General features: G+C 38.2%; 1 protein-coding gene and 1 long non-coding RNA gene across 7 annotated transcripts in view; one reads left to right on the forward strand and one right to left on the reverse strand.

Annotated features, from left to right (window-relative positions):
* LOC132002761 (uncharacterized) overlaps positions 1 to 25084 on the reverse strand; it is a 65216-nt gene extending 40132 nt beyond the window's left edge. For both annotated transcript variants that reach the window (XR_009400005.1, XR_009400004.1), the window contains exon 1: positions 24793 to 25084. This is a non-coding gene — a long non-coding RNA (uncharacterized LOC132002761). The remainder of the gene's footprint in view (positions 1 to 24792) is intronic.
* A 467-nt stretch (positions 25085 to 25551) lies between these two features.
* USPL1 (ubiquitin specific peptidase like 1) overlaps positions 25552 to 26339 on the forward strand; it is a 33839-nt gene continuing 33051 nt past the window's right edge. For 4 of the 5 annotated variants that reach the window (XM_059377868.1, XM_059377869.1, XM_059377871.1 and 1 more), the window contains exon 1: positions 25553 to 25667. The gene's annotated coding sequence lies outside the window, so the exon portion shown is untranslated. Of the gene's footprint in view, positions 25668 to 26339 lie in introns of all 5 variants that reach the window. The other variant, XM_059377870.1, reaches the window with a different exon arrangement.

The following is a 26339-nucleotide window of genomic DNA, read 5'->3' on the forward strand; positions in this document are numbered from 1 at the left end:
TGCATTAATGATACACAATATAAATCTTGAAGGAAAAGTAGGTTTTAAATGGACAAGGAAAAAAATAAACAGACAAGGAAGAAGAGAAAGCTGTAGTGGGCAGAATATGGAACAAAAGGCTCTAAGGACACTGGCCAGTAGGACTTTCTGTGGCGATGGAAATATCTGCTATCTGTACTGTCCAGTAAGGTTGCTACTAGTCACATGTGGCTTTGAGTTTCTCATACATGGCTCGTGCAACAGGAACTGGGGTTTTAACTTAATTTTGGTGCATTTAAACTTAAATTTAAATAGCTGCATGCAGGTAGTGGCTATCAGAGTGGACAGTGCAACTCTAAACTGGAAGTTAGATGCGAGCACGGAAATGACAAGCTGTTTCATGTTGCTAGGAGATGAAGTTCAAGGTGGGCTGAGGCAGAAGAGGAGGCTAGAGAGGGAGGCAGAAGCCATGTTACAAAGAAACCCATTTTAAGATTGAATCACATAAAATTTCCAATATTCAACCAGCTTTCATTTTAAAAAGGATCACCTGGCAATCTTATAACACACTATCTGTGCTTAGCAATTTAAAACACTTTGCATTCTGCTCTCTAAGCTCTGTGCAACACAGCAGAGATTTTTAAATTTAAGGTAACCCAGTCAGTTCTTAATCAATATTAACAATATAAATAAGAAATAACTTCTATGTAATCTACATTCCATATAATCAGATTGAGAGCTTACCTTATGCTTCACAATACAGTCCTACTGTGGGAAGCCCAATAACTAAGGTATTGAAAGATCAATTATTTATAAACTACAGTTAACTGCATTTAAACTACATGGGTTAAAAATATCTGTGCCCCTTTCCTCTCAACGTTAATAAAAGGAAGACTGTCAAAATTAGCTTATTTGAGAGTCTTTCCAGAGAATTATTTTGACTAAAATATATATTTATCAATCAAATATTTCTCTTTGTCAGTATTTACCAACATAGGGTATATACAGCCACTTAAAAAAAAATCTTTTCCAATCTTATATTAGATTTACAAATTCCTGAATTCTTGAACTCCTTTCTGTTCTCTGGGTGCCTTTTAAAATCATATTTCTGACAGATCCTCTGCTTCAGCCTGGTATTTAGTTACTGTATTAACAAAATATAACATAGAATCTTAAATAAATCACATTTACTTTATTCTTATATTGAGAATTCCATGAAAACATCACTCTTTCCAGGTAATTGCCTAAGACACTGTCACACGAAGAGTTAAAAACAGGGAAATTGGAAGGGGAGGTGAACCATGAGAGACTATGGACTCTGAAAAACAATCTGAGGGGAATGAAGTGGTGGGGGGGTGGGAGGTTGGGGTACCAGGTGGTGGGTATTATAGAGGGCACAGATTGCATGGAGCACTGGGTGTGGTGCAAAAATAATGAATACTGTTATGCTGAAAATAAATAAATTTAATTTAAAAAAATAAATTAAAACAAACAAACAAACAAACAAAAAACAAAGCGGTAACTATGATCACAGCATCAGAAGATAAAAAACTGTTTCATCTTCAGACTTAAAAAAAAAACCATTTTTCACCTCAAAATAATGTTGAACCATTCACCTGTGATACTGTTGAAGTGATGCATAAATAACTAGAACTACAATTAAAAATTTAGTGCTATTATTTTTTACAAGTGAATTCCTGGATATTCATATATACAAGACAACTGACAATTCAGGAATTCGAGCATTAAAAGAAATAATCTATCTTATCCTGCTGTCTTTTAAAGGGACTGCCTGCACTAAACTACTCAATGTGACTTAGTCAATTTCAAAGCACTGGAATAGGTTAAAAATGCCATGCAGCAGCAAGCTTGGGTTTTTCTTGAAATGGATGTGACCGTTGTAAGAGCAACAGGGATTCCTCCTGGGCAGAAAGGAGCACCCAGCACAGTTAAAGGCTATCCCCAGGAGCAGGCTCCTGTCCTCTCTGGCATACTAGCCTCTCTGGTGGTCTTTTAACATACAGTGTGGCATAGGAAATCTGTGTCACATTCTTCTTTGTATCCCCACAATCCACTCCAGTCACTGAGAGATGGTAAGAACTTCGCAGGTCCATTGAAAATACAGCTACAGCTCGAAGAAAATCCTGTTTCCATAGAAAGATATCATAGGCTTTTTGGGGTAGCTAAGTTCATCATGAAGCTAAGTAAAACTACTTAAGGTCATCCCAATGGCAAGACATTTCTTGACTTTTAAAAATCCAGTTTTGGGGCTAATAAATACTGCTTATAGTAACATGAAAGACTGAAAATGCTCTTATTCTAAACATTTTCTAAGAAGTTGATTCTACAACAGGTTTTGGGTTTCCATTTCAATTTCCAATAATTCTTTCAAACTAAGCGTGACCTAAATTTTTCTTTAAATTGATCCCTGGAATGGAATACTGTTTTCTCATTTTAGAATATTTAAGAAGATACTGAATCCTTCCAAATAAGCCCCAAATGAGGAACGCTCAACCAAAAAAGTGCGTGTGGTGGGAACATGTGTTCTTCCAAAATGCCAGTGCCATAAAAGATGAAGCCTATGGAAAGATTACAGTTTAAAGGAGACCAAAGACACACTAAATGCATAGCCCCATACTTGGTCCTGTACTGGGAAGGGGGAAAATGGCAAAAAGGACATTAATGGATCAACTGATAATTGGATTACAAACAGTAAAGTATCACTGTTCAATTTAATCCAAGTTTGTTAACTGTAATTCTTAGGAACTAAACATGTAAGAATTTAGGGACATAGGGCTATGATATATGTGAGCTATTCTGAAATGATTTAGAAAAAATATTGTGTATGTAGATATATATACATACATATACACACACACATACCTATACATGTACATACACATACACATCTACAAACACATCATTGAGAGCAAGAGGACACAGGAACATAAATGATAAAGCTAATGAGGCAAGATCTTAATAGGTGAACCTAGATAGAAGGTATACAGGTGTTCTTCATGTTTTTTTCAACTTATCCATATTTGAACTGAAAAAAGGACCTTCTTTTTCTCAGGAAATGTTTCAAGCAGGACCAACTTTAACAGCTCTTCCTGGTTCTGAGTTTTTTCCCTCTGTTTGTTTAGATAATTGTTAAAATATTAAGTCCCATATAAATAACTATTTTGGTTTCACTTGCATCTTTTAAATGCTCCAACTTCTTTTTAAGGAAACCTATTTAAAATACCACATTTACTTCCAAATAAAATAGTAAAGATTATTTACATCTTTCTAGCAAAAGCCATTGGTACAACCCAGTGTTCTAGCCTTTATATAAGTCAATCACATTTAATTAAATACTTTCAGAGCCCTCTAATAACCTCAGTTAGGGCATACAAAAGTGAGTTAAGACATGAACTCTGCCCTTCAGTAGATAAAGATATAAACAGTGATCTGAATATAGGAGAAAAATTAACTAAGGTAGTATTGTTACCTATTTTTGCATAACTTATTTGCCCCAAACTTAGTAGCTTACAACAACAAACATTTATTATTAATGTTTCTGCAGCCAAGGATCCAGTAGGGCTTAGCTCTAAATATGGCTCAGTAGCATACAAGATGTGGCTGGGCTGCGGTCCTTTGAGTGTTTGACAAGGGCTGCACGAGCCACTTCCCAGGTGGCTCCTTCATATGCCAGGCAAAGATAGTGCTGCTTGTTAGGAGGAGGGCTTAGTTCCTCATCACTTGGACCTCTCCACAGGGCTGCTTGTGTCCTTATGACATGGCAGCTGAATTCCATACAGTGAGTGAATTCTTGAACTGGAAGCTAAAATATCTTTTATGACCTAGCCTCAGAAGTTACACACTGTTATTTCTACAGTATCCCACTAGTATAGGTAAGTCCTATTTGATACGGGAGGGGACCTCTCAAGGAAAGGAATAACCAGGGGCCATCTTGGAGGGTGACTCCCACAAAAGGTTGTAGGAGAGGTAAGTAATACCAAGAGAGCAAAGGAGGTGCAATCAAACTCTGTTCCTTGGGATGCCAATGTTAAGACATACTAGGTTATCTCTGGGCTATAACCTTTTATTTTTTTTTAAGGATTTATATATTTATTTTAGAGACAGAGTCAGGGGGGATGCATACACACACACACACACACACACACACACACACACACACACAGAGTGGGTAGGAGCAGAGGGAAGAACCTTCAAACAGACTCCCCACTGAGCACAGAGCACCATGAGGGGCTTGATCTCACAACGCATGAGATCACGACCTGAGCTGAAACTAAGAGTCAGACACTTAATGGACTGAGACACCCAGGCACCCGTGGGGTATAGCCTTTAAAGTTAGTTCTTCACTCAGGAATCTGGCGCATAACTGTGACGGAAAATACGACAGTCCAGCAATATTCCTCCTACTTGTAATCTAGCATACACTAGAATGTATCCAAAGAGAACTTCACGAAGTTTTTATAATCAAATACTGGGGCCCCACAATTAATGCTCATACATACTACTCCAGATTGGCTAGATAAGTCTTAATCTATATAGAGATTTACCATGTACTCTTTAGTACAAAATTAACTGTATTTTCCCTAACTAACTGATACCCTAAATGCAAGAGAGTCTTATCACATTCACAGAATTAGAATCTTGGAATCCTAGACATACAAGGCACTTTTGAAGATCCCAACCCTTCTTTTAAAGAAACGGGAATTAAGGCTTAATGTAATTTGTCACAGGCAAAAGATGAGTCTTGAATCTCAGAACCTGTAGCAGAGTTGTGACTAGAACCTCTGAATGAACCACCTGGCCATAAATGCTATTGAAACAGGCCAAGCACAGCTCTAAACCAATGCACACTCTCTACAAGTTTTCAACAACTACTACTATACTGTATGTCTATGCTTATTCTCTAGTAACAAAAGACCTTCAGTAAGTTCTTTCTGAACTAAATATACAAAGATTTAAAAAAAAATTTAATTCCAGTATAGTTAACATACAGTTTTACTTCAGTTTCAGGTATACAATGTATAACTTCAGTAATTCCATACATTACTCAGCCCTCACCATAGTAAGAAAATTCTTAATCCCCTCCACTTATCTCAGCCATCCCCTAATCTACCCTCCCCTCTGGCAACCATCTGTTTGCTCTCTATAGTTAAGAGTCTGTTTTCTGGTTTGCCTCTTTTTTCCTTGCTCATTTGTTTTGTTTCTTAAATTCCACATGAATGCAATCATATGGCATTTGTCTTTCTTTGACTGTCTTATTTCACTAAGCATTATACAAAGTTGGTTTTAACCTAAAATTAGTACATGATGTGTTTATTTCTGTAATGGAAATGATGGATTAATTCTAATCCATCTATAATTTATTATTCTTCTGTGATTATTGGAAGGCACATCAAAGATGACTGGAATAATGCAACTAGTACAAGCAAGTACTATACTCAATTTGAACTTCATTATCAATTATGTATTATGGTTTAAAGCATGTAGGTGAACAAGTAGTGGACCAGTCAGAGGATCTACATTTTAATACTAGTTCTGCTCCTAGATAGCTATAGGATCTGAATGACTTCTTTGCACTTTCTCGGTTTTGGTGTTCTTATCTGCACAACAAAGGGCTTACAAAATGTTGTGGGTTGATTTGTGTTCTCCAAAAAAGATGCTGAGGTCCTAAGCCCCAGTACCTGTGAATGTGACCCTATAAGGAAATGGGGTTTCAGCAGATCATAAAGTTAAGATGAGATCACTAAGGTGGGCCCTATGCCAATAAGATTGTATCAATGCAAAAGCAGGGAAATTTGGACACAGAGACAAAAATAGAAGGAGAATACCATGTGAACATGAAGACAGAGATCAGGGTGATATGTCTACAAGCCAAGGAACACCAAAGTCTGCTAGCAAGCCACCAGAAGCTAGGAAGAGACGTAGAACCTCATGGCCCTCACAATGAACCATCCATACTGACACACTGAGTTTGGACATGAGCCTCCAGAACCGTGGGATGATGTATTTGTTTATTTTTGTTTAAGATTTTTATTTATTTCACAGAAAGAGACACAGTGAGAGAGGAAATACAGGCACGGGGAATGGGAGAGGGAGAAGCAGGCTTCCTACTGAACAGGGAGTCAATGTGGGGCTCGATACCAGGACCATGGGATCATGACCCGAGCTGAATGCAGATGCTTAATAACTGGCCACCAAGGCACTCTATATTTATGTTCTTTAAGCCACTCAGTTTTGTGGCACTTTGTTACATCAGTCCTGTAAATTAATACATGAAAGGTGATTTCTCAACTTTCTATAGGGTCTAAAATTGAATAATTCTATGAAATACTGCAAGTGTTCAGAAAAAATTCTCATATTCAACTCTTTACAATATACCACCAGTCTTTCAACAGAGAACACAAAACAGAACCTCTATAATAATATGCAAGGGATGACAAGCTTTCTGCAGAGACAGATAGTAAATATTTTTGGCTTTGTGGGCCATATAAAGTCTTCATCATATTCTTATTTTTAAAAGACTCTTTAAAAATGTAAAATTCAATGTTAGGCCAAGGGACATAAAAAAACAGGCCTCAGTCCAAACTGAACCCAAAGGTCATAGTTTGCTGAACCCTGATATGTATAGGGCTACTAAGCTTCTTTACCCTTAGGCTCCTTTTCTTCAGAATCCCAAGCCCAAGGAAACCATTTCAAATTTTTTTAACAATTAGGTGGAAGACATTTTACACAAAACCAAGCATGCTTCCAATGTCCTTAGAGCTAACTGCCCCTTCTTGACTATTATAACTATTATAGCATTTTTCCTCCTGTTACTCTCCATTAAGAAAGGGGCATGCACATGAAAATTACTTATGACTGTCAGCAACATACTCTCAGAAGCACTAGTACCCCCATGCTATTTCCAGGGCCATTCCCTAAAGGTACCACAAGGATATGCAGCTTTCATATCTCACAAAAGGATTTACATTTAGAGATTTCAATAGTTAAGGTACTTTTCAGAACCATCAGTTATTGTGGATCTGATAATGGCAGAGCTAAGTATATAGAAACTAGGGCAATGGACAGAGACTCAAAGTTCCAAAGTGATGTCACAAGTCTATTACTGTTGCTTTTCCTTCTCCTTTTCTAAACTGGGCCATTGCTGTTCTCTCACCGAAGTGGATGGTTTATGTAAAGTGAGTAACACTGTACCTAGCATAAAGCAGGTGCTCCATAAATGTTAAGTCTTTCTCTTTCTTCAACTGGGCTACTCCAGTGTTTATTCTAGAGAGTAAAGGCAGGAAAACAACATGAATAATTTTCTTGTTATTTAGAAAATAACTAAAGCTTGTTAAGAGAATATATCTGGAAATATAAGGACTGAAGGCAAAAGAGTCAGCTACCTGGTATGCAAGTGTGTTGGATAGGGCGGTGTAGGGTAGGGTGAAAGGGTAAAGAAATAGAAGGAAAAAGTTATAGCCATGGTGCTAGGATAAAGGGTAAGAAGACCCTTCTAATCTGTTCTATTTCAAATGCTTGATCATAATTTGGCTGCTTTGTAAGAAAAGGTTCCTATAATCCATTCCTGGTTTCTGTTCCTATAACAAGAAGTTTTGGTTTTGAAAGAATTCCAACTATTAAATACCATGTGTAAGGGTGGAAAATAGCCTGGCCCCTGTATTAATTTGCATGGGCTGCTGTTACAAAATAGCACAGACTGAGCGGCTTTTATAACTGAAATTTATTATTTTTAAAGATTTTAAGTACTCTACACCCAACATGGGGCTCAAACTCATGACCCCAAGATGAACTGCATTCCCCACTAAGCCAGCCAGTCAACCCCAGAAATTTCTTTCTGAAAGGTAAAGTCCAAAGATCAAGGTGTCAGCAGGTTTGGTTTCTTCTGAGGTCTTTCTCCTTGGTTTGTAGATGGGCACTTTCTTACAGTATTCTCATGAGGCCTTCCCTCTGCATGTGTGCAGGTCTGTGTCCTAATTCGTTTCCTCATAAAAACACCAGTCATAATGGATTAGGGCTCAACCTAAAGATTTAATTTTAACTTAATCACCCTTTTAAAAACCTTATCTCTAAATATAGTCACATTCTGAGGTATGGGAAATTAAAGCTTCAACAGGCCCAAACCTTAATCTGTCAGCACTGTAGTTGGCATTTATAGTGTAGTGATTGCATCTGTATTTACCTAAATGTCACATTGGCAAGTGAAGTAATATCGCATGGCAATCTGAATTCATTTAAAGGAATCTCTCCCTTTTCTCTATACAAACCCAAATCTATGAATTGCATATGTGACTGACTTGATCAATTGCCAGAGCTGGACCATGGAGGTAGGCAGACCACAAAGAGCACCACTGAGAGATCTCTCCTTCCTCCTCTTAAGTCTCCTCACTGGCTTGTCAGAAAACCTAAAATTGTTTTATTCTATTCATTCATTGGGATTGTAGTACTTCTGAAAATATAAATAATGTCTGGAAGAGTGATATATTAAATGATCATCAGCCATTAACACCTTAGGGTAGAACAGCTAAGACTGCAGTCTTAAAACTAATTCCATCAGAGGGAATTTATTATTGACCTACTATTAGAATGTTAATGATGGTCTCCTTTAATAATAACAATTCTAAAATAATAATAATAATAATAATAATAATAGCAATTCTAGTCTGGGTCATTGAAATTTTTTTTAAAGATAACAAATAAGATATATAAAAACATTTCCTAATAAGGAAATCTGAAAAGAGTATGAGAAAGGTGGTGAAATTAACATTTTTGAGTATCTGCTCTGAATCATGCACTCTACTAAGTGCTTATTTTCATTGTTTTTTAAATTGAGGTATAATTGGCAATACAACACTTATTAGTTTCAGGTGTACAAAATAATGATTTGGTATTTGCATACACTGGGAAATGATGACCACAGTAAGTTTAGTTACCATCTGTTACCATACAACATAAGAAAATATTTTTCTTGTGAAACTTTTGAGATTTCTTTTAGCAATTTTCAAATATGCAATACATTATTATTGATAATAGTCACCATGCTGTATATTACCTCCCATGACCAACCTTACTTGCAACTGAAGTTTACACTTCTTATAACTGGAAATGACCCTCTTCATACCCATTTTGCCCATTTCTCAAAACCCATCCTCTCTGGCAACCTACAATCTGTTCTCTGTATCTATGGTTTTTGTTTTATGATGTTTTAGATCCCACATTTAAGTGAAGTCATATAATATTTGTCTTTCTCTGATTTTGCTAAATTTCCTCAAGGTCCATCCATATTGTCACAAATGGCAAGATGTCCTTCTTTTTATGACCAAGCAGTATTCCATTATGTGTGCGTGTCTGACACTTGTTTCTGTATCTTGGCTACTGTAAAAAATGCTGCAATAAGCATAGGGATGCATCTATCTTTTCAAATTACTGTTTTCATTTTCTTCAGATAAATACCCAAAAGTGTAATTTCTGGATCATATGGTAGTTCTATTTATAATTTTTTGAGGAACCTCCATACTGTTTTCCATAGTGGCTGCACCAATTTACATGCCCACCAGCAGCACACATGGGTTCCTATTTCTCCACATCCTCAACAACACTCGTTATTTCATCTTTTTGATAACAGTCATTAGTCACAGGTGTGACATGATATCGCACTGTGGTTCTGATTTGCATTTCTGTAATGACTGTGATGTTGAGCACCTTTTCAGGTGCCTGTTGGTCACCTGTATGTCTTCTTTGGAAAAATCTCGCTTCAGATTCTCTGCCCACTTTTTAATTGGATTGCTTATTTTCTGCTATTGAATCGGATGAGTTCTTTATGTATTTTGGCTATTAACCCCTTACTGGATATGTGATTTGCAAATATCTTCTTCCCATTCAGTAGGTTGCCTTTTCATTTTGTTGATGGTTTCCTTTGCTGTGCAGAAGCTTTTTAGTTTGATGTCCCATTATCTATTTTTGCTTTTGTTGCCTTTGCCTTTGGGAATCAAATCCAAAATAAAATCATTGTCAAGACTGATGTCAAGGAGCTTACCACCTAATGTTTTCTTCTAGGAGTTTTATAGTCTTAACACCTAAGTCTTATATTTCACATCTTACATTTAAGTCTGTCATCCATTTTGAGTTAATTATTATTTATGGTGTAAGACAGCACACTACTTTCATTCTTTTGCACATGATTGTTCAGTTTTCCCAGCATCATTTATTGAAGTGACTCTCCCTTCCCCACTGTATATCCTTGGCTCCTTTGTCATAAACTAATTGATCATATAATCTTTATTACTTTGAGGTATGTCACCTCTATACCCAGTTTGTTGGGAGTTTTTATCCTAAATGGGTGTTAAATTTTGTCAAGTGCTTTTTCTGCATCTATCAAGGTGATGAGATGATTTTTACTCTTCAGTTTGTTAATGTGGTGTAGCATGTTGACTGATTTGCAGATGTTCAACCATCCTTGGATCACTGGAATAAATTCCACTTGATTATGCTATATGCTATATGATCCTTTCAGTGCATGTTGAGTTTGGTTTGCCAATACCTGGTTGAGGATTTTTGCATTTATGTTCATCAGGATTACTGGCCTTTTTTTTTGTGTGTGTGTGGTGTCTTTTCTGGTTTCAGTATTAAGGTAATGCTAACCCTGTAAAATGAGTTTTTAAGTGTCCCCTCTTTTTCAATTTTTTAAAAAGCATTTGAGGGGGATAGATATTAAATCTTCTTTGAATGGTTGAATTCACCAGTGACACTGTCTGTCCTGGACTTTCGCTTGTTGGGAGGTTTTTGATTACTGTTTCAATCTTCTTGCTAGTAACTGGTCTATTCAGATTTCCCGTTTCTTCGTTATTCAGTCTTGGAAGATTTTATGCCTCTAGGAATCTGTCCATTTCTTCTAGGTCATCCAATGTGTTGGCATATAATCATTCATAGTAGTCCCTTATGGTCCTTTTCATTTCTTTGGTATTAGCTGTTAACTTTTCCCTTTTCACTTCTGATTTTATTTGAGCCCTCTCTCTTTTTTCTTAGTCTGAAAGTCTGTCAGTGTTATTTTTTGAAAAGATATCAAAAGACAGCTTTTCTTCGTCTAAAAGAAATATAACTAGTCCAGCTTTCTTCTGATTTCCATTTGCATCAAACATCTTTTCCATCCTTTTCTTTTTAGTCTATGTGTGCAACCTTACACCTCAAGTCTCTTGTAATAGCATGTAGGTGGGTCTTTTTCTTATCCATTCGGCTATTCTGTGTCTTTTGACTGGAGAATTTGGTCCATTTGCATATAATTATTGATAGATATGTATTTATTGCCATTTTGTTAATTCTTTTCTGGCTGTTTTGTAGCTCCTCTCTGTTGCTTTATTCTTCTCTTGCTATCTTCCCTTATGGTTTGATGAATTTGTAGCGTTATATGTAGACTCTTTTCTCATTATCTTTTGTGTAACTTACATGTTTCTGTTCTATGGTTACCATGAGGCTTACCTTTAACATATACATATTATATCTAACAGTCTGAGCGTATAGCAAGTTAAGTCTGAACACACCCTAAAACTCTACATTTTTATTCCCTTGCCCATGTTTTATTTGATACATTGTGTATCTTCTAATTTTGTGTATTCCTAAACTATTATAGTTTTAGTTACTTTTACTACTTTTTTCTTTTAACCTTCATACTAGGTTTTAAGTAATTAATCCACTACTTTTACCGTATGTTTTTACCTTTACCAGGGAGATTTTTGCTTTTGTAAGATTCTCTTAGTGTCCTTTCTTTTCAGCTTAAATAAGTTCCTTTAACATTTCTTTGTTTTTTAAATTTCATCCATTTTATTATACTGTTTTCAGGTGGTACAGGAAAATTTTAAATTACACATGTGGTTCAAATCATATTTCTCCAGGGTAAGGTCCACTGAAGGTCTAAGGCAGTCACGAGGTGGAGGGAGGGGAATGGTCAGAGCTTCTCTGAATTCCAGGAGTCCCTCTTGTCTTTAGTGGGTAGGTCAGACTGAGCACAGAATTAAGTGGGGGTCACTTTCTCCAGAACCCTCTCCAAACCACCCCGGCAGGCAGGAAGACTGGATTAGGGGCTACAAGAAGAATCTCCATGCAGGCATGAGGCTTGGTCCTTTTGGGCGATGACAGTCCTAGGAAACTGCCCTTTGGTTCACCTCACTCCACTGTCAACACAGAAGAATGTGCTAGGTGTTGCCAGGGAGCCATCCTGGCTGGGCAGGCAGCCAAAGGGTCAGCTTCTCCCAAACTCAGGGATGATGGTCCTTCCTTTCTCCCTCCTTCTTTCCTTCCTTTCCTCCTTTTCTTTCTTTTTGTTCTTCTTCCTTTCTTTTCTTCTTTTCTTCCTTTCTCTTAGTGATGTTGCTTCTCATCTCATCGAAGGACTCATCTCGTCATCCAGGGGCTTGAGGTCCCAATCCAGCCATGAACAAAATGATCGTCCCAGCTTTGTGCATAGAAGCATCTTCACGAGGGCCCGGGCACATCCTCGTCGTCTGTGTTTGTCAAGGAGGAAGAAAAGGAGATGTAAGAGGGCAACCTCAGGCTAGTGGCCATGTGAGATCTCTTCCAATTGTGACTTGCTACATTGGAGCTGGAGTTTTTAGTGAGACCACACCTCTGCCTCTTCCACCAGTCTTTTTACAGGTACTGTTGCAGAGGAACTGTTCAGTTAATTTTCAGGTCTTTTCCAAAGGCAACTGTTCCATATGTAGCTGTAGATTTGGTGTGTCTGTGGGAGGAAAAGACTTTTGGATTTTCCTATGCTACTATCTTGAACAGCTTCTGCTAGGCACTTCAGAAAAAAAATCATTCAATCCTGAAAATAACTCTGTATAGTAGTATTACTTTCATTTTACAGATGAGGAGTCAGGCTCAAATAAATCAACATCAAATAGTTTGCTGATTGGTAAGGAGAGACTGAAACAATGTTTGGTTCTATGGCTTGCCCATTTGGTGCTGAGCTTTACTTTCCTCACTTTAAAAATGAGGATAGTAACAGTACCTACTTTTTGTAGCACTGTTGTGAGGTATAAATAACAATCTGCTTATATAATCACGGTAGGATGCAACAGAGCTGATCTTATGCAACTTCTGAGACTAGGTATTTTGAAGCCTCGTAGGCTTCTGGTTTTGCCCTCTTGGAATATTTCTGGTGCCATCTTACAAAATCCAAGGGAAGTTATTGAATGAGGAGACCCTGCTTGCAGACAGAGAGAGATGCCCAGCTGATAGGGAGCACTTTGGCCTCAGAGATGTCAGTGCAGCCATCCCTAGACCATTGAGTCCCAGGCCAACCTGCCAACTGACTGCATCTACATGAGTGGACCCAGGAGAGACTTGCAGAAGAACTTTATAGTGACCTACAGAATTATGAGAAATAATCATTTTTTAAAGCCACCAGATTTTGGAGTAGTTTGCTGTATAACAGATGGCTATCATTTAGACTAAAACATGCTTGTTTTCTATCCCAAGTTAAAAGTATAAGAATGAGATGAAGAGAGCACTTCACTATCCACACTTTAAAGATTTTCCACCCCCAAATTTCCACGTTTGAAAAACTGATTTTTCTAAGGAATAAAAAGTAAGAGTCTTGGTACCTATGACTAGTCATAACCAGCAGGCTCTGTTTGTCTGATGTAATCAACACTTTGATGAACCCTGAGGAAGAACAATTATTCAGTTTAAACCAGACTGAAGTAAAGGAAAAAGTTCTAAAATATGACCAACTGACCCTATCTCATTTGTTTCCCTTGTCATAGAGAAGTGTCAGCAATCTCTTACTTTTTCTTCCCTACATTTTCCCCTGTGGCATATGATTAAGGAATTTCTGTAGGCTACCAGACTACATTTCAGCCTATCCCTCCAATTATGACATGTAAACATTCTCTCATTTCTGCCTATTTAATGATTATTCCCAAATCTGTATCTCCAGCCCAGATGTATCTCTTGAGATCAAGATTCATATCTCTTAACTACATGATGGAATAATCTCATGGAGGGACCTTGGAGTCAGTTCAAAACAGAACTAATCATTTGCTCCCCTCTTTCTCTTCTCCCTCTACTATTAAACACATTTCTCTCTTTCTATATTACCAGACTACATCCTATTTAGGCATCATTTTTCTGAAAGATCTTTTAAGAATCTCTGAGCTAGGTTAGGTGCTAAGACTTTCTTTAAATTTCAGCATGTATCTTAGCACATCATTACAATCGTACCTATTATTAAAACTCTAGACTTTGTATATGTTATTACACTTCTACTTCTACTTTTACTAATCATTTAATAAATATAAAAACTGATAAATGTTGCAGTAAAGAAAAATAAAGTAGGGTAAGTGGCTCCATCTACCTAGTAAAAGGGGTGTCCTTTCCAATTTGCATAAAGAGAAAAAGCTTTGAACAATAGGAATAGCCTGCTTTTCAACAGGTGTGTGTGTGTGTTTAGGGAAGGAATCTCATTGTGCCTAATGAGAGTGGAAGTCAATGGAATGTTTTGAGCAAAGGAATGACATGATCTTACTCATACGTGTATATGAGACACTGGTTGCTAAACGGGAAATAAATTGTGGGGAGGCAAGGAAGTAGAGAGAACAGGAAGTTATTGCTATCATCCAATGGTCCTCAACTGGAGGCAATGTGGCCCCCGAGGGGACATTTTAGTGATGCCTGTTGACATTTTTGGTTATCAAAACTATGGGAGAAGCAGTTGCTATTTGCATCCAGTGGGTAACTGCTAGGGACACTGCTAAGCATCCCACAATGCACCAGTAGCCTATCCCCTCAAGGAACTCCTGGCCCCAAATGCCAAAAGTGCTGGAGTTGAGAAACTCGGCTATAATGTGTTGTAGAATGGTGGCTTGGATTAAGATGATAGTGGTGAGTTGAAGAAGTATTTAGTTCTAGATATTTTTTAAAAGCAGAGCTGAGTGTTACGTGCTACAGGATTAAATATATAGTGTGAGGGGAAAAAAGGAGTCAGAGACAACACTAAGCTTTCTCACCTGACCAGTTAGGAGAATGAAGTGCCTAGTACTGAGATGAGGAAGAATGTGGGAGTGGTAGGTAGGGAACAGGTGCTCGGTTTTGTTTTGGAGTGAGCAGACGTGACTGATGAGACTCGGCCATGGTTCTAGACATATTAAATTTGAATTTGTCTATTTAGTTGGCATCAAGTGGATATATTTGATAGGCAGATTGATATGTGAGCCTGAAGTTCTGGGAAGAAGTTGGGGTTGGAGAGATATAAACTCAGAAGTCTTGGCATCTATATAGTACTAACAGCTACAGGACAAGATAAGATTAGTTAGGGAGTGAATGAAAACGGAGAAGAGATTTGAGTTCTGAGCCATTCCAATACTTAAGGAGGAGGGGAACCAGCACAAAATACTAAAAAGGCAAAGGAGAAGACTTGAAGAGTACCAAGAGTAAGAGAGAATCAACAACTGTGTCAAATGAAAATGAGGACTGAGAAATGACTACGAGATCTGGCAACCTGGACGTCAATGCTGATGTGGAAATGAACAGTGCTGGGTGGGGAGGCAGGAACGAAACCTTGACTGGCCTGGATGCCAAAGAGTAAACAGAAGAAGGTAGAGACAATAGTCTACAAAATGATACACTCCCTTGAGGCCTTTGTAAAGCTGAGTAAGAAAACAGAATTAATATCCAGAGGAAGATTTTTTTTCTCCCAACTTCTTATAATACATGTTCAAATGTCCAGAAAACCAAACTATGGCAACACCCTGCCCAGTATATCTACCAAAGATTCAACATTTAACACTACACACATTAACACATGTTGTTTATCCTATTTGTACATAAGTATACACACACACACACCCTCTGAATACTTATACTCTTTAGATACAGCTCCTTATAAAAAAAAAAAAAAGAGGAGGAAGAAGAAGGGCAATTCTCCTACACAACCATAACAACCATTAACACAAGTACAAAAGTAAAAAACACACTCCCCAACATATTCTATAGCTAGGCATATTAAAATTCCCTCCATACATAGTTTGCAGCAGTTTTTCTCAAACCAGCATTTAATAAAAATCTATGCACTACATTTGGTTATCATGGTTCTTTGGTGTCTCTTAATGAGTTTTTGAAAAGACCCGTCTTACAGAATGGATCTTGGTGAAGCCACTTAACTTGTTCTTCTGTCTTGGAAGAGACTTTCTGAAAGTAGTAAATATATTCATTATTCCTGTTACAATATCCTAAAATTAACACTTCCCAACTCTCCTGTATCTCTCTGCCCTTTCATTTTCAGAAAATTGTCAATTTATTCTAGGTTCTTTTTTTTTTTTTTTTTTTTTTCATTTAACTGCCACTTCTAAGCTCTGAGGACTTAACTGAACAACATTCAGGGTTTATAAATTCCATAGTCAGAGAAAATATACTACCACTTCTCATTTACTGTAAGAATCATGGGAGATCTCATCCTAAAGCTAATCAGTACCCAAACCAAACATTTTATTGATTAAGCACCACAAACTACATTTGGAAAATAAAATGAATTCTCTGAAATTTCTTTCCTGCCAAGCAAAATAATAACTGAGGGTGAAAGCTGCTGTCAAATATGCATACATGACTGGAAATTACAAGAGCCAAATGAGTGCACTGGGTCTTGTGCTAGTATGCTCCATACATGCCTCTATGTAGTAAACAGCTTAAATATAGATGAAAGATTTGATTATACTTGTACTTGGGCTTCTATAACTGGTCGTTCACACATAAATTCTTTAAACAACTTAATGGATGTTCTTTAAGGAACTTAAAATGCAAACTTAGCCAACAATGTTTATGACTAGAATTCTAAAGAACATTTAGGCATTGTCAATTTATCTTAAAACATTTTCTGCCACAATCTTCAAATTATATTTTCCACAATGTTGGAAGACCTTAAAAACAGAATGTTTTTTACATAAATGATTTTGTACAAATGAACTTTATACTGTTTAATTCAATAAATAATTCAAATTTCTCAACTTAAATTGTTTTGTTTTGCTATCTTACAAAACCTGCATTTAGCATATTATTTTACAAATTATGATAAAAGTTCATTTATGAGTTCATGATAATAAAACGGTTTACCTCACATGGTGAAATAAATGACTAAAATAAAATGGTTGATCACTTTTTCCCCAAAGATTTTACTTTTAAGTAATCTCAGCACCCAAAGTGGGGTTCAAACTCATAACCCCAAGATTAAGAATCCCACACTTTACTGACTGAGCCAGCCAGGAGTCCCAAAATGATGAATGATTTTAAACCATTTCATTTCACTAACTTGGACTTGTTTAGTGCTTTGGCATTAGAATTTTAATCAAACCAATGAGTGGTGTTTTTTAACTCCTTAGGGCCTATCACACCACCTTCTTGCTAACTCCTCCCTAGAGCAGGAGGGAGTAACTGGTCTGGTAAGTTTGAAAGAAAAAATTCTGAGGCTCAGCCACTTTCTCTTCCTTTTCCATTTGGGATTTGTCTAACTGAAGACAGCCACTTGTTCTGGACTGTTCTCTACTGCACAGTAAACATAGTGGAACAGAGAAACTTGAGGTTTAAATCAGCCTAATTCCAGAATGCAACACTAGGAAGTTCACTGTTGACGCAAACCTCAACCGCATTTCCCAAACAACTTTTTTGGTAATTAAACTTGTATATGATTCTTCATCTACGTGATTTCTGCATCTTATTTCTTAACCGGATCTATACTTCAGCAAGGAAAAATCGTAGGACATTACTATCAACATCTAAACTAAGTACATAGCACTATTATGGGTATTTTGTGTCCATATGAGGTGTAGGGTATATTTGGTGTGTAAAATAAGACAACCTAAAGGTTAAATAGTAATATAATAATTACTTAGCAAATATAAACTATAAGAAGCATATAATTATTAACAAATAAGTGAGAAATTATGATCACTGGTAAGCATCAGAAAATCTGAAGGAAAAAGGCAAAAAAACCCAGAGATGCCCAGATCCCAAGCCAAACCCACAGAATCAGGAATAGGACCCAAGCAATGTCATTTTTTTAAAAAGATTATTTATTTATTTATTTGACAGAGAGAGAGAGATCGATCATAAGTAGGCAGAGAGGCAGAAAGAGAGAGAAGTGGGGCAGAAGCAGGCTCCCCGCTGAGCAGAGAGCCCCATGCAGGACTTGATCCCAGGACCCCGAGATCATGACCTGAGCTGAAGGCAGAGGCTTAACCCACTGAGTCACCCAGGTGCCCCTAGCAATTGCATTTTTAATAAGTTCCCAATATAATGCTGATCCATACAAATTTAAGAACCAAGATATACATAGTGAGTGCAATGACTTTGGGAAAAAAAAAAAAAGAGAGACTGCTGTGAACTATCAAAGGAAAGATTATAGCAAACAGAACTTGAAGCAAATTTTCAAAGACATGCAGGGTTTGGATGAGATTGAAGATAATGGAAGGAAACCTACATTTGCTGAAGGCATATTACCTGTCAGGCACTGTTCTACCTATCACCTCATTTAAAATAATTTCATTTCATACATGGGAAAACTGAGGATCAGACAGATTAAGTAATTTACCTCAGGTCACAAAACTAGTTAAATGACACAGGGGGATTAGTGGATATTTTCATCATGGATAAAATTGAGCCGCAGGGAAGTTAAGTATTTTGTTGGAAGAAACAAAACTGAAAGTAGCAGAACTGTGATTAGTAAGTGGACAAGCTGAAATCAGGTCTGTGAATCTAAAGACTTTCTTTTTTTTCCTTTTTAAGGAAAAGGGGAGGAGTCTATTGCTCAGGAAAACACACAAGAATAGGAAAGCAACAGTAAAGTAAAGTAGAAATCAAATTAGACCATCAAAAAAATAGTCTACATTTTAATTCATGGTGTGGTCAAAGAATCACACATTAAAGACCACAATGGCGGGGCGCCTGGGTGGCTCAGTGGGTTAAGCCGCTGCCTTCGGCTCAGGTCATGATCTCAGGGTCCTGGGATCGAGTCCCGCATCAGGCTCTCTGCTCAGCAGGGAGCCTGCTTCCCTTCCTCTCTCTCTCTGCCTGCCTCTCAGTGTACTTGTAATTTCTCTCTGTCAAATAAATAAATAAAATCTTTAAAAAAAAAAAAAAAAGACCACAATGGCTTAAAAAATCACTTAAAAAAAAAAAGAGTTAAAAAAGATCATTCAGGGGTGCCTGGGGGGCTCAGTAGGTTAAAGCCTCTGCCTTCGGCTCAGGTCATGATCCCAGGGTCCTGGAAGCAAGCCCTGCATCTCATCGGGCTCTCTGCTCCACAGGGAGCCTGCTTCTCCCTCTCTCTCTGCCTACTTGTGATCTCTGTCAAATTAAAAAAAAAAAATCACTCAACAGTTTTGTCTGAATTGATCAGTTTATTAAACAATTACTAACCGCAATTAGCAATCAGAATCTAATTATTAGATTGAACTGATGACTTAGCACCTTGCTGGAAACCACCAACCTAGTCAAAATAGTCAAATTAATTTTAAAGTTAGTCTCAATTTAGAACTATAATGCTTAAGGTGAGAGTAATTTTATTTATTACTGAAATTTTTAAAGGTTGCCTTATGACAATGTTTTGTAAGAGTTCTTTGTGATAAACATTACTATTTTAAAGACTTTCTTAAAAGGGAAGCTGAACATTTATTCATCCCTATTCACCTCAACTATTTCTCTATCTTTAAGACCAAAGTCAAAATTCAACTCTGTAAGGCTCTTCCTGTAATTAAAATTAAGCAGTTTTCTTCATTGTTGCTACTGAATATTTCTTGCACATCTCTATTTAGTATTTATTTCATTTTGCCTTTGTATAAAACTATTTGTTTACAAATGTTTCTACTTTTCTTTAGGGATAAGGATTATGCATTATTCACCTTTGTATTCAGCCAGCATTTAGTACAGTGCTTTGCATATTCAATAAAAGCTTGGTGACAATATTTTTCTCAGTAAGATGAGCATATAAATTACATATACATCCTCCCCCAAAAACCCTGAACAAATATAAAAACACAGGGAAATATACTGTTGAAAACATTTCATCTTAAGAGTAGGTTTTGTCAGCCATATATGAATTGGGAACCATGAAGACTGTTTATTGATCAACAAATTTGTACTATGTATTAGATAATGTATATGTAACAGGGAACACAGATGTAGTCCTTGCCCTCAGAGAGCTCACAACTTATTAAAACAGACAACACACACACACACACAATGAAGAAAACAAACAGAAGGTGGTAATTAAGGAATTAAGAGTAGGGATGACAGAGAGCTGCTCAGATAGGGTGGACAGCTTGACATGAGAAACTGAGGCTGACACTTGAAGGGTGAGTCAATTACGCAAGGAAAAAGGGAACAGCCCCAGAATTAAGGTCATAAAGCAAGGGAAGTGGTTATATGCTACAAGGCCAGCTTCAGGGGAATACAGTTTTGACAGTATATTCTCCATTCTTCTATTTATCATCCTTTTGCAGTTGTTTCTATCATTTCTCCTTTTCTGACTGCTCAGATTTTCTGGCTAAATTTAAAAATGGCATGAACTCTAGGGAATGTCGGACTGTTTCTAAATAATCCCAATTTCCTCCCAGTCCTTATGACTGATAAATTGATCTCCAAATGACACTGTGTTCCCATTAGGAAAGAAGAGTGTTTCTCCAGATCAGCTTTAATTTTTTGATTTGGAGTCTTCCTGATTGCTAATCAACATGTTGTGTAATTACTTCAATAATTGCTTATAGATGTTCTTTTGTCTTCAGAAAAACACCCTGCTGCTTTCTGAACTCTAGGCTGCTCTAGAGCCTAGGCAGAGAAGATGGACTGAAAGCAGTATTTAACCACTGGGTGTTCTCAGATCTACTGCTATCGCTACATGCGAAATTATGAGAGAATGTGCTATACTGGAAAAAGCCCTGCATTAGAAATTAGAAGACATTGGTTGTAGTCCCAGATCTGCCACTTCGTTACGCAAATTCGGGTCAACTGTTTACTTTTAGGTTTAGTTTTCTTAGTGGTAAAGTCGGAATACATAAAAGTTGCATCTCATATAAAGTAACTGTGTGTGCCTGGCAAGGAAGTTTAACAGAAAAATATCAATTTACACAGAAGTCAATGCATATATGCCCAGAAGCAAGAATGAGCTGAAAACGTAAGTACGTTGTTACGTCAATTAGTCTCCATTCCTATAAGCCTCGTGTTGAAAATCATGCTCTGCTGCAGGATTTTAGTGTTTAAACATTACATGCTTATTTATATAAACTTACATATACACTTATTTGTTCATTTAGGACAAGATCTCTACACATAATCCACTTGCTTCATCTATGGCTCAAAGAAAGAAACAGCCCTTAAGATGAGTGATTTATTTTGTATGCTAACTTTAGAATCAAATAGGGTATTGAGTCCACTATACCACTATACTATTCTGGCATAGACAGCACATAAGTCAAAGTTGATGGAAACCTGGGAATATAGTATTGAGACCCTGAGCCATCAATTTTTTGTTATTGTTAACTAAATAACATAAAAATATAAATGACATGGCTTTATCAATTATGTCACTAACCCAATAGAGCTATGCCACTGTTTACAGAAAAGACATTCACATACATGGAAAATGAGGAATGTACCAAGTTATTCATTGTATAATGCTTTTTAATAAAGACCAGAAAAAAATCTAAATGTCCAAAAGAAGAGGACTAATGAAGTGATAGATCATATGATGGAATATTATGCTGCCCTAAAAATGAATAAAGAACCACCTTATATGACACAGAACTTCCAAGATAAATGAAAAAAAAAAAAAAAAAGGTACATAAACAGCATAGTACCAACTATGTGAAAAAAGGCAAAAAATAAAATATGTGTAGTATTTGCTTATATACATGCGAAAGTTTTTTTGAGAAATATACAAGGAATCTGTTAGCATTGGTGGCTTCCTAGGCAAGCTGGCTAAGAGGCAGGAAAAGAAGTAAAACTTTTCACTGCATATTCTTTTTTACCTTTTGAATTTTGAAGCATATGAATGTATTACCTAATCCAAAAGGAAAACATAAAATTTAGATGGGCAATAAAAAGGCTTGAGATGATATAGGATCATGTTCTTAATAGAAAACACTTCAAAAAGTAGGCATAGTTCTGAGGATAAAATATTTGCAGGTAGAATACTGAAACTGTGACTATCTATTCCAAACTTCTCACTTTATAGATCTATAAGCCAAGGCCTTGAAAATTATGTGACTCATGTAAGATCACACAGCAAAAGAGGACTAGAAATCAGACATTCCAATATCTACTCTATGCATACAATTTTCTCATTTTGTGGGAGGAAAACACAAACAAATTTAGGCACATAATGGGTTGTCATGTTCGGTCTAAAGCTTAAAAGTCTAAAGCACGAAGTAACCTCAATTCCTGAGGTAAGTGGCCATACTTACAAATATGTGACTGCACATATTACAATATGATAAATGTATTTTTCCTAACCTATCTCAACTGAATTCACTGAGGGCAAGAACTAAAGTGTCTTATTTTAATTTTCTAAATATGCAAATGCCTAGCACAAGTGTACTGCCAAAAATATTTATATAGGTTCACATTCCTTAACCAAAACCCAGATTCTGGATGTGTTTTAAAAATAGTAATTTCTTGTGATGTGTGGGTGGCTCATTTGGTTAATCCTCTGCCTTCAGCTCAGGTCCTGATCCCAGAACCCTGGGGTGGAGTCCCTGCATCAGGCTCCTTGCTCACTGGAGAGCCTGCTTTTCCCCCTGTCTGCCACTCTCCCAGCTTGTAAGCTTTTGTGCTCTAACAAATAAATAAATCTTAACAAAAAAGAAAAGTAATAATTTCTTGAAATTTAAAAATGTTTCAAGGTACACAAACCATTATGTAACACCTCCCATACCAGTGGCCACCGGCAGTACCCCATAATCAAACATAATATTTCTTCAGCAAAATATATGGGATAAAAATTATATACAATTTCTCATTTGCTCAGGTCATATTTTGTTATCAAATAAATGCATTTTATCTCCAAGCTTAAAAAGTTTTTGGTTTGCAAAGCCTCCTGAATGTTGGAATTAAACGAGAGATTATATAGACTGTACTCTCAAAGGTGCTGTTAAAAATACGGTTAGTCACTTTAGCTCTCATCTTTTTGATGAGATCAGAACAACCAATCACAGCAGGCAGCTTTTACATCCCAGGTTTGGGCTGAAGACTTGGCTTGTGATTACAGAATCCAACCTAGCAGACAGGACAAAACCTGACACTGTAAGAAGAAAGAAGGGAAAGAAAGGAGAGAGGAAAGAAAGAAAGGGAGGAAAGGGAGGTAAGCATGGTAAGGAAGGAAAGAAGACGGGCAGACAGAAAATCCTAGTTGTACATTATATTCCTACTGTAGCTGTTCTAATAAAAGCTCCCTTTGATTAGATTGTTAGTTTTTAATTCAAAACAGGTAAATAAAACTTCTGTCCCACACTGCTGACAAGACTGCTTTAATTCTCCTGTGAGGTAATTGCCCTATTTCTGGGACCAGTGTAAATAAAAAAAAAAAGGCATTCCAAATATATTGCTAAAGAAAAAACATAAATGCATTGAATTTTTTCAACTTGGGACTGTTACTTTAATATAAACGAAAGGAGACTTTCTAGTCAACCTCTTCTAATCGACTCTCCTATATAATCATCATTCTTTTTATCTTATAAAGTCTTGCAGAACTTTTTCTACTTTTTACAAGGAAGAATAGCGGGGAGTCAAAACACAGTATATACTAAAATCCTCTTTGCTTTCCACAACCCAAGTCCCACATCCATTTTGTTTGTTACTATTAAGATATTTCTTCCTGGCAAAAAAAAAATCAAATTTGCGCTAAAAGACTGTAAATCAACTTTACAAACAACGTTTCATTGATACAGTTCAGTTTGGCGATACTGATTTTTCAATCTTAAAATTTTAACTGAATCAATTATTTTGTTCCATTTATGCAGTTAACAATGCAGCAAACATTTATTACAAAAAAAAAAAAATCTAGTGTATTCCATCCTAAAAAATGGAAATAGCAACGAAGAACAAGAAAAACTCTGAGTTTGGCTATTATTTCAAGGTGGAAATACTAGGTTCTCGCATTTTCATAATTCATTTAAAAAGAAAAAACTTAACTAGTTAGATCTTACAACAAATAAACCAGTATATTAATAATCGAGTACAACAAAAACCGGTAAACAAACATTAACCAGCCTGGTTTCCAGTCTGGAGAACAAAATAAACTCACTATTGGATTTCTCGGCTATACGTATCCTTAAGTAAAACTAAAATCTTTTACTGAGGAATTTTTTGGTATATGGGACTTGTTTCCTCTATACCGCCCTATCAAAATCACCAGCATTATTCCAGAATATAGTTACAGACTTTGAGACGACTAAAAATACCCCACAGCCCAAAATGCCAACGGTGGTTACTCTGCAAAAAGAAATGGTCCGAAACTACATATTATTAGTCTAGGACATAGAACCAATCGACCAAAAGGACTTCGAGACTATGCTGCCCCAAGATTCAGAATGCAACTCAGAAATAGCGCACGCGGTCACGGTGTCCCTTCAACCCCAAGACCTCCCTAAGCAAGCAGAGCCTTAAACTTATCAACTAAATGAGAACTCCCCCTTTTCTCTGAAGTTAAAGCGAGGCAGGGCAGCTGAAACGAGCGCAGCAGGGACAGATCGGCTGCTGACTGCTTAGAACGGCTCGTGGATAGCAAAGTCCCTGCGCTTTGGCTACTCCCCTTACCGTGAGAAGATCTGGGAGGGAGGGAAGGAAGGAGGAGAAACACCCCCCGAATCCTGGCAGAAAAGCCCCTGGCCTCGAAGATGGGGTTTAGGGAGACAGGGAGGGGGGCAGCTCCGCGTGTGGTGACCCTTTGTGAACACACACTCTGTGACTGCTCGGCTCTCACCGAGGCTTTAAAAGAGCGGACTACGGGGCCTTGCGCGACCCACAATCGTCGTGGAAGCCGCAGCGCTGCAGAGACGCTCCGTCCGACAGGCTCCATTGCATCCTCCGCCTGTGCAGGCCACTGAGCCCTTCCCTCACCCACCCGCCCAGGTCACTCTCCGCCGCGTCAACTTCCGACCCGGGATCCCGCGGGCCAGGGCGCAAGGCTGCGCAAGCCAGTCTCTTCCCTCAGCCTAATCCCTCCGCTGCCGGACGCGCACTAGTTTAATCACGCCCCACCCCCTGCCCGTCGGCGTCACCTCCGCCACTCGAGCGCTTTCCAGCAGCTTCCAGAAACGTCGCCTCCCCAAACCCAGCCACTCACAGATGCCGGGCTCGGCAGCCACCGGCCCCGCCCCTAGCCGTCGCCGCTGCTGAAACTGCGGCTGCGACTCCGGGCGGACAGCCACGCCTCTGCAGAGGCCGTCCGGAAGTGCTCTGGTTCTCGCCTTCCCCACCACGTTGACGTACTTTCAGGCTCCGCGCGGAGCAGGAAGGGGAACTCTTTTGCTGCGGACCCAAACCGGAAGCTGCTTTTCCAGCGGAGAGGCCGGTGGGGGAGGAGCGGGTCGAGGGGAACGTGGGTTGAACGTTGCACGGTGGTGTGTGGACCCAATCTGGAACAGGAGTTCGGAGCGACCCGGTGCGAGCAAGGGGAGTGCACGCGGCAGGTAAGGGAGAAGAGAGTGTCGTTTTCTCTGGCTCCTGAAATCGGGAAGGCGGACTGCGCTGGGGGAAAAGACACTGCTGTTGGGATAGTCGGTGCGCAGAAAGGTGGACTGTGCTGGGAGAGGAAGGGGGGCTGGGACTGGGCTCGGGCGGGAGGCTTGGTGATTGAGGTGTGGAGATAGGGTTACTCATTCGTTTTGGTTCAGAGAGGTAAATACTGAAGAGAAACCAGAGTCGTTTGTTTTTCGCTCTTCTAAAGAGCTCGGAGGTGGAGAGGGTTAACGGAGTCCTGCAGCACCTCGGGTTTTCAACCTGAGATGTCTTGGTCCGTCCTGTGCGTCTGTGATTCTGGAGGGCTGGGTTTGGAACCAGGCAGAGCCGGGCACCCAAAGCCGCCCCATTCCTCGGCTTTAAGTTCGCTCTGGTCGTACCTTTGGTAATTCATGTGCTGAGCCCCCTTGGTCTTGGAGGGCAAACTCAAAATGGGTTTAAGGCTCTTCTCGGAGCTGCTGGTTCTGTGGGTTTCCCCACCGTGCATGCGGGACTGTGAAACAAGCTTAACAGCGTATTTTTCGTCATTCCCAGGGCAACCTTTACACATTCATTGTGCTGTAACTGCGTTCGTGTGGGGCTAAGTAAATCACATTCGGGGTCCGGGAGTATCAGTGACTCCC

This window comes from Mustela nigripes, chromosome 15 (assembly GCF_022355385.1).
Source record: "Mustela nigripes isolate SB6536 chromosome 15, MUSNIG.SB6536, whole genome shotgun sequence".
Taxonomy (NCBI): Eukaryota; Metazoa; Chordata; class Mammalia; order Carnivora; family Mustelidae; genus Mustela; species Mustela nigripes.